Source organism: Phoca vitulina, unplaced genomic scaffold, assembly GCF_004348235.1.
Source record: "Phoca vitulina isolate PV1807 unplaced genomic scaffold, GSC_HSeal_1.0 scaffold58, whole genome shotgun sequence".
Classification (NCBI taxonomy): Eukaryota; Metazoa; Chordata; class Mammalia; order Carnivora; family Phocidae; genus Phoca; species Phoca vitulina.
In genome coordinates, this window is record NW_022589761.1 from 5,235,575 (window position 1) to 5,245,078 (window position 9,504).

The window sequence follows — 9,504 nt, forward strand, 5'->3', positions numbered from 1 at the left end:
TGTGGGGTGGGGCACACAGTGTTAACAAGGCAAGTGGGGGTCTTTGTGCCGGTTTCTGCAGGTGTCTGGCTATCTAGCCGGGGATGAGAGGCAGAGAAAAGGTGTTTGCCAGCTCTTTTGTTCTTTGAGAAGTCTCCTAAAGATCCCTGCCCCTCCAGCACACATTCTGGGATTAGTAAATAAATCTGCAGTTATACCCCAGGCACTTTATAAGTTGCTGCTTCTATGCTTTATCTCAGAGGGGTTGTTTGTTATGCTGTCTCTTTAAGGGTACGGACTGTTTCCTGTGCCCTCCAGCCCTCCCAAGCCTCCCGCTGATTTTTAAAGTACCAGGAGTTTAGCCCTGCTGATTGTAAAAACTCGGGAAGTTAAGCCCCACTGGTTTTCAAAGTTAATGTTATGAGTACTTGTCTTCCCAGTGCAGGTCTGTGGTGTCTGGGGTTTGCCTGGTATGGGGTCTCTTCCTCTCCCTACCCTGTGCTTGTAGTGTCCCTCTCGTTTGTGGTTCCTGACCATATCTCCACCCCTCTTACCCTTTTAGATGTGGCCTCCTGTCTGTGATTAACTGTGGAAAGTCTGTTCTGCCAGTCTTCAGCTCTTTTCTGTGTTAGTTACACTTATATGGTGGTTATCTAGGTGTGTCCATGGGACAAGGTGAGTTTAGGATCTTCCTACTCTGCCATTTACCCTAGGAATCTATTTCAACCATTTTAATGTGTACAATTCAATGGTATTTGATGCATTCACAATGTTTTGCAACCATCACCACTATTTAGTTCCAGAGCATTTATGTTACCCCAAAATAAAACCCACCACCCATTAGGCGCTTACTCTCCATCATTCCCTCCATCCAGTGCTTGGAAACTACTAATATGCTTTCCGCCCTGATGGGTTTGCCTATTCTGGATAGTTCATATAAATGGAATCATACAATATGTACCCTTGTATGTCAATATAAGGTACAATATGTCTGGCTTCTTTCACTCAGCATGTTTTCAAGGTTCATCTATTTTCTAGGATGTATATATACCTATTTTATGGCTTAATAATATTCCATTTTATGGATATAGAACCATTTGCTTATCCCTTCATCACATCTGGGTCGTTTCCAGCTTTTGGCCATTGTGAACAGTACTGCTGTGAACATTTGTGTAACATTTTTGTTTGGACACCTGTTTGTTTGTTTTTTTTTTTGGATACCTGTTTTGAATCCTTTTGGGTATATTCTCAGAAAAGGAAGTACTGGGTCATATGGTAATTCTGTGTTTAACTTTTTGAGAGTGGTCAAACTGTTCTCCACATTAGCTGTACCACCAGCAATGTATGAGGGTACCCATTTCTCCACATCCTCACCAATACTTATTATTTTCCATTTTTTTCTGTTACAGCCATTCTAGTGGTTATGAACTGTGAAGTGAAATTTCATGGTTTTGATTTGCATTTCCCTAATGATTAATGATACTGAGCATCTTTCACTGTGATTATTGGTTATTTTGTATATCTTCTTTGGAAACATGTCTGTTCAAGTCCTTTGCCCGTTTTATTTATTTATTTTTTGCAACATCTAAGTTTTTGTTGATGAGAGTTTTTAAAAACAAGCATCACCACCAGTGTGGAGGCTGGGAAATTTGGAAGGGGAGGGAAGGGCAGGGGAAAGGCTTCTGCTTTATTGGTGAGAAAGCTCCATCATGAATTTCCTAAGTCCCCCAGAAACATGCAGTCCTTAAAAAAGCCTGTATCACTTCTTCAGGACAGTCTTGTTCCAATGGGGTCCAGTTTGGGCTATGATTGCTTCTTAAGGTTCCAGTCATCAGCATTGCATTTAATACACAAAGAAAAGGAAAAATTAAGTAAAACAGAAAAGTGATGTGAAAGTTAAAATGTTACAGTCTGGCAAAATTGAATTTCTGCAAAGAAAGAATTGAGAGAATAGAAGAGAGGCAACATTCAAAGAGAAAATGCATAAACGCTCTCCAAAAGTGACAAAAAGTAAACCAACAGATTCAGGAAGCACCGTGGCAGGTTCATAACTGGTCTCTAGAGTTCTCACAGTGGTATTTTGATTCACACATGTTGCTCATTCAGTGTCTCCATGGGGGAGTGAGGGCTTAGAGCTTCCTGTCTGCCATCTTGTTGACGTTACTCCCTCTCATTTTCTGCAAAATGGACAGGCTCAGATTTTTCCAAATCTTCAGTTCTGATTACATTTTGCTTAACAATTCCTTCTTTAGTTTCTCTCTCTCCTCTTGCATTTTATCAAAAGCAGCAAGGAGAAAGACAGCCGTGCCTTCAGCACTTTGCTTAGAAATCTCAACTAAATATTCAGGTTCATCAATCGCAAGTTCTACTTTTTGCAAAACACTAGAACACAATTTGAGCAGGTTCTCTGCCATTTCATACCAAGAATAAACTTTCCTCCAATTTTCAATAGCATGTTCCTCATTTCCATCAGAGACTTCATCCAAAAGCACTCCTGATATCCATGTTTCTATCAAATGTCCCTTCAAGGTATGGTGGATAGCCCCCAGTTTCTTCATGATCAGTGGCTCCTGAAGACTTCCTGGAATCCAGCCCTTGAACTCCCCCAAACCACACAGCAGAATTTAGGGGCATGCATGTGCATGGTGTGGCAGGGTTACAGGGCATGGCAGAGGGTACAGCTATGAAGGCAGAGAGACTATCCTGAGCTATAAATAGGATGCTAAGTTATCTGCTTGGGCAGTGGGGGTGAAATGGTGCAGCCCATTAGCTTGGATTTGATGCTCTGGAATTTCCTGACTGATCTTGATCAAATTATTTAACTTCTGTGTCTCAGTTCCCCCTTCTGAAAATTGACTGTCTTGTAGTAAAGACTCTTAACATTACCATTGTTAAGTGCCAGGCACAGTTTGGAAAATTAAAGATGGAAAGATGAGGCTGAAATCCTGCCCTTATAGAGCTCACATTCCAGTACAGGGAGGCAGATTATAAACAAGTAAACAAAACAGATTCATGATAAGTCACATGATAAGTGCTGAGGAAGAAAGTACAGAGTGTAAGAAAGATAGGTATGTGTGGGAAATTGGTAATTTGAATGGGATGGCTGCCGGGAACTCAGTGATGAGACATTTGAGTGAGGACCTGGAGGAGTGGGGGAACTGGCAGAGATGTTTGGAAGGAGGGTGATCCAGGCAGAGTGAGCCGCAAGAGCAAAGGCCCTGAGGCAAGAGTGTGACTGGGGTGCCATACTCATTTCTGAGGCTGTGAAACAAATCACTGCAAACCTGCTGGCTTAAAATGCACATTTAGTCTCTTAAAATTCTGGAGGCCAGAAGTCTAAAATTACATTCACTGGGCTGAAATCAAGGTGTTTGCAGGGCTGTGCTCCTTCCTGAGGAAGGGGAGAATCTGTTTTTTTCTTCTTCCCGCTTCTGGTGGCTGTAGGAATTCCTTGGCTTTGGCCACATTATTTCAATTTCTTCTCCACGGTCACATTGTTTTCTCCTCCCTGTCTGTGACCTGTTTCTACTTCTTTTTTTTTTTTTTAAGATTTTATTTATTTGACAGAGAGAGACAGCGAGAGAGGGAACACAAGCAGGGGGAGTGGGAGAGGGAGAAACAGGCTTCCTGCAGAGCAGGGAGCCTGATGCGGGGCTCGATCCCAGGACCCTGGGATCACGACCTGAGCCGAAGGCAGACGCTTAACGACTGAGCCACCCAGGCGCCCCATCTACTTCTATCTTATAAGGACACTTGCAATTGCATTTAGGGCCCACTCAGATAATCTGGGATAATCTCTCAATCTCAAAAATTTAATTTAATCACATCTGCAAAAAATCTATTTTGCCAGATAAGGTAACACAGGTTCCAGGGATTAGTTACCTTTGGGGGACATTTCCAGGTTTCCACAGTTGCTTAAAAATAAAAATCAAGGAGGTGGGTGTGGCTGCAGAAGAGTGAAATTTGGGAGGAAGAGGAGATGTATCACAGAGAGGTAATGAAGGGGAGGCCATTGCCAGGACTTTGGCTTTGACTTGGAAAGAGTGGGGAAACACTGAGGATTCTCAGCAGGAGAATGAGATGGTCTAAGAGGATCTCTCAGTTTCTGTGGGAAGATCAGACTTTGGGGGGTCAGGATGGAAGCTAGGACACCAGTGAGGGGATGGAACAATAATCCAGGTGAGAGACAGTGGTGGCTGGCCACACCATGGTAATAGTGGAGGTGATGAGAAGTGGTGGATTTGGGGTATACTGAAGGTAAATTGGACAGAATATGACAACCAATTGCATACAGGAAGAAATAAAAGGAGTCAAGGATGGCAATGAAGTTTTTACTCTGAGCATCTGGGAAGATACAGTTGCTGTGTCCTGAGATCTGAAAGCCAGAGGGAAGAGCAGTGCTGGAGCAGGAGGCAATGAAAAGCTCAGTTTCGGACACATTTGATTTGAGATGTTCATCCGACATTCAAGGTGGCACATTGAGTATCTGATCAGATGTACAGGTCTGGAGTTGAGGGGATTGCTATGAGCTGGACATGGTAGTGTCAGTGCCCTCCAGCCACTGAGTATCAGGCAGACACTTGCAGTCAAACAAAGTGAAATGTACTGGTGGCCTGCAATGCAGGACGCTGTACACTGGGAATAACAGGACATCTCAGTAAGAAGGTGTTAGAAAGGACACAGTATAGGCTTTAGGCTTTCTTACATGACTTGGTGAGTTTAAGGAAGCAGAGCATTGTTCTGGATTGGATGCTGTACAGAAATGGGGTGATTCTATGTCAGGGTGTCCCAAGAAATTATCTAAAAGGCAGAAGGTGTTTATCTAGAAGGAAGAGGTACCAAAAATGCAGTAGTCACTTATATTACTCGGGAAAGGGGATGCTTGGTCATTAAGGACTTCTGAGCTAAGAAAAGACTTCAGACCCAGAGTTCAGGAGTTCCCACGCTTCTGGGAGAGCCTGAGCATCAGTTGGTCAGCAGTGACTGGCCGGAGCAGAGGAAGGAACTTGGGGCTGACAGGATGGGGCTTGCTGTGGTTGTGGCCACCCAGAAACAGACACAGGGCACACCCAGAATCTCTGTGAGACATGTATAGGCAAATAGAGACGCTAAAGATACAGGAATGCACACTGGACAATACAAAGAGATATAAGCAGATGTGCACTCTTATAAAGACACTCATACAACACAGAAACTATACACACACGCGCGCGTGTGCGCGCCCACACGCACACACACACCCCTACAGGGCATGTGTTATAGAAACATGGGGGGTAAACACCCAAATACTCATTAAGACAGAAAGACACAAACAAACACAGGATACATAGATGTCAATACACAAAGGCACCCACACATACACACCAAGAAAAACGCTCCCCCACACACCTGGGCAAACAGACAGAAACCCTCACAGACACACATGCAGAGATGCAGACACATTCAATGCTACATACACATACACACTGGAGAAGAATATGGAAAGAATTACATCAAAGAAGAATATGGAAACATCCACAGGAAGAGACTTCTGGACACAGGGAGAGAAAAATACACACAGAGTCACGCATGGACAAAGACACAATCAGGGAAAGGTACCCATGTATATAATTGCAAAGATAAGTCCCATGCACCCAAGGACATACCTAGATGGAAATTAACAAATGGTCACACACATAGGCGAACATCCACAGAGAGATACAAACACACACACAGGCACACAAATATTCACAGACTTTTTTTTTTCTCAGTCCTTTAGCTATTTTCCTAAAGTTCATGTTCCAAGGTGCTTGCTAGAGCTGTTATAACAAAGTACCACAGACTAGGTGGCAACGGATATTTATTTTCTCACAGTTCTGGGGCTTAGAAGTCCAGGATCAATGTGTTGATGGGCTTGGCTTCTTCTGAGGCCTCTCTTTGTGTCTTCACGTGGTCTTCCCTCTGTACAAGTCTGTGTCCCAATTTCCTCTTTTTATAAGTACAACAGTCCTATCGGATTAGGGTTCAACCCAATAACCTCATTTTAACTTAATTACCTCTGGAAATACCCTATCTCCAAATACAGCCATGTTCTTACTGCTGGAGATTAGGACTCCAACATACGGATTTTTGGAAGTCAATATTCAGTCCTGTCTCTCTACTGTTTAAATTCCTGTCCTGGCTCTCAATTTTCTCAATGTAAAATGAAATTCTTTGACCAGTAATATAGCATCTAGGGATTTATAATGAAAAAAAAAAAAAACCACAAAAGCAAATACATATGCAACAACATATGTACGAGGATATTCTTCACACATTTAAATAAAAATCTGAGGGGCGCCTGGGTGGCTCAGTTGGTTAAGCGACTGCCTTCGGCTCAGGTCATGATCCTGGAGTCCTAGGATCAAGTCCCACATCGGGTTCCCTGCTCAGCAGGGAGTCTGCTTCTCCCTCTGACCCTCCCCCCTCTCATGTTCTCTCTCTCTCTCATTCCCGCTCTCTCAAATAAATAAAATCTTTAAAAATAAATAAATAAATAAAAATCTGAGCACAAAGAAAAAGTTCATCAAGGGGAGACTGCTTAAATCTGTTACTTCTATGATTCCTATATACGGAACACTGTAGACATTCTAATGACAGCATAGGTTGTATGTTACTAATATTGCAAGACATTCACAATGGATTGAGTAGTTAAAAAGAATGAGAGTACACATAAATCTATATTTGTTAATAAGTAATACCTTTCAACAGATGAGCATGTCAGGTCACTTTCTAAAGGTAGTGTTAATATTTTTCTAAATTTTGCTATAGTGTTTACTGAACTTAAAAAAAACCAAAACAGTAAAACTTTCTATCCACTCATTTTCCCAGACTAACCTACATATTGGAGTTCATCTTCCCTAAGCCACCTTTTAGAGAAATCATGCAAAATCAACTAGTGGGAAAAATATGAGCTTTCTTCCTTGTAAACCCCTTGAAGGTATTCTCAGGCTTAAGGTCTAAATGAAGTCTCTTCTGGAAGTAAAGCAAGGTTTATTCCAGTTCCTCCATGATCCAAGAGAGAGGAAAAGAAATGAGAAGGGCATCCCTCTCCCCAACATAGCCACAAACAGGGCCCTTGACACCAGCCCTTAGTTGCCCTCAGGGAACCCAGCCGACCTACCAAAACAATGGCTATACACTATTGGTCAAATGTATGGACACCTGACACTTCCCACGGGGTTCACCCTTTAGTCTGGTGTGAACCTAATACTGGTAACATAAATACAGATGTAGGATGTCCGATTTCCTCAAGGACAGAAGGAGAGAACATGAAGGTTTTGTTGGAGGCTCTGCACAGGTTCTACACTGGACATTCTGGGGTCAGGCCTGGGCCAGACTGGAATGGACAGGTCTTCAAATTAGTGACAAGAGAGCTGGGACTAGACTCGTGGATTTAAAACTTTGGCCTATAATGGAATGTGTAGGCTCATTATAAAGTGATAGATGGAGGATGAGCCAGTAACAAGGACAAAGATCTCTACCAGAGGTCTCAGCAGGAATTTCTCTCTATGGCAAAAATATATGATTTTTTGATGCCTATGGAAGTTTGAGTTCCAAACTTACTTTTTGCCCTGAGTCTTGGGACAGTTTCAGAATCAACATTAACTGGTTCTTCTTCTTCCAAGTTCATATTCTAAAATGTGCCCTTGACCAGATAAATTCCAACAGTAAAATCATTTACTATAAATATTGCCTAATAGAAAAAGTAAAGAAGGCAGCTTAGGGCTAGTGGAAGGAATGGGTTCAGTATGTCATGTCAAGTATTTTGCTATCTCCTTACTGATCTCTTTTGACTCTATTTTCTTTTACAAGAGAATGGCATATTTAAAACCAGCTTACTTACACCTGTGAGTTCCCACTCCCCCCGCCCCTAGATTTCTCCTCTCATTCTCTACTCATCAGAGTGCCTCTATCCTTTTTGGAGCACTCACATGTTAGGGGTTCAGCTTTGAAAGTAATGTTAAGAGCTGCCCATAAATAGCTATTGAAACAAAAGGATTAGCCCTCTATTTAAACTTCTCCCCTCTGCCCCCAGCCCCATCTAGTCCTTTGAGGTTAGCCACTCCCCTCACCCCACCATGAACTTAATTTATGTGCCAAAAATCTGAGGACTCATAATGGGAAGGCTTTATAATTCTCGCAGGAAGGTTATGAGAGAAAGCAGCAACAATGAAGAATCCCTATGTAAGGTTTACTGGATGGACCGAGCAGGGACTCTACATCTAAATATAGTTTAAAGTGGTTTCAGACTGGCAGTAATCCCAGAACTTGTCCGAAAATGAAATTATGTAATCTCTAGAAAAGAAGGGTACTTTCATACAAGGATATTGGGAGGCCCCAGAATATCTCTTTACAGGGACAAACTGACACACAAAGATAACCAACCAAAAGGAAACAAAGCAAATTGAGTGAGGAATTAAATAAATTTACAAAGAGATTCATAAAATCTTGTTATTGGTATTATCACATGCATATATGAGTCAACTGTGTCTACCATGTTACCACAAGTACTTAAAAAACTGAAATTTAAAAGAATTGCCTGGAAAGGGAATTATGAATAGGAGACAGAGCAGAATAAATTATCCAGAATGCAATACAGACACTGAAAGATGGAAATTACAGAGGAGGATTTAAGACCCATGAAGGACAGAGTAGAAAGACCTACCAACTGGTGTTCACAAAAAGAAAGAATGGGGAAGAGGCAGTATATAAAGGGAAGAAAAATTTGCTGAGCAGAGGAAGACACCACTTCACAGATTCAAGTTGCTCAACATATCCCTAGCAGGAGAAAAATCGAAGAATTTCACACCCCAAAACATGCAAAAACACATTTGGCTACTGAATCCAGTTCCACCCAGGATTCTAAGGGGGAAAAAACTCTAATATCCTAGTCTCTGCACTCCCCCTTTAAAATCTTGCATTTTTCGGTATAACTTGTATTTTAATATCAAAAAGGCCTTTGCTCTAAAAGAACATTGACCAAAAGATGTGCAATTCTCAGAGAAGGAAATATTAAAGCCAAGAGACACATGAAAAGATTCTCAATCTTATTAACAATAAAAGAAATGCAAATTTAAGCCACACTGAGTCACAATTTCACACTTAGCGGATTGGCAAAATTTGAAAATTTTACAAAATCAAGTACTGGCAGTAATAACTGGCAACCAAAATAATTATAAACCATGGTAGGAGTGCAAATTGGTACAATTTTGGAAAACAATTTGTCATTGTATAATAAAGACATGGATGGGAATATACTTTGCACTGGCAAATCTTTTCTTGTTACCTACTGTAAGCCTTGAGGAGAATCTAGGTGATGCCAGTGTTTTTACAAACTACTCTTGCTACAGGAATTATTAATTTTTTAACAATTTTTTATTAACATATAATGTATTATTTGTTTCAGGGGTACAGGTCTGTGATTCATCAGTCTTACACAATTCACAGCGCTCACCATAGCACATACCCTCCCCAATGTCTATCACCCAGCCACCCCATCCCTCC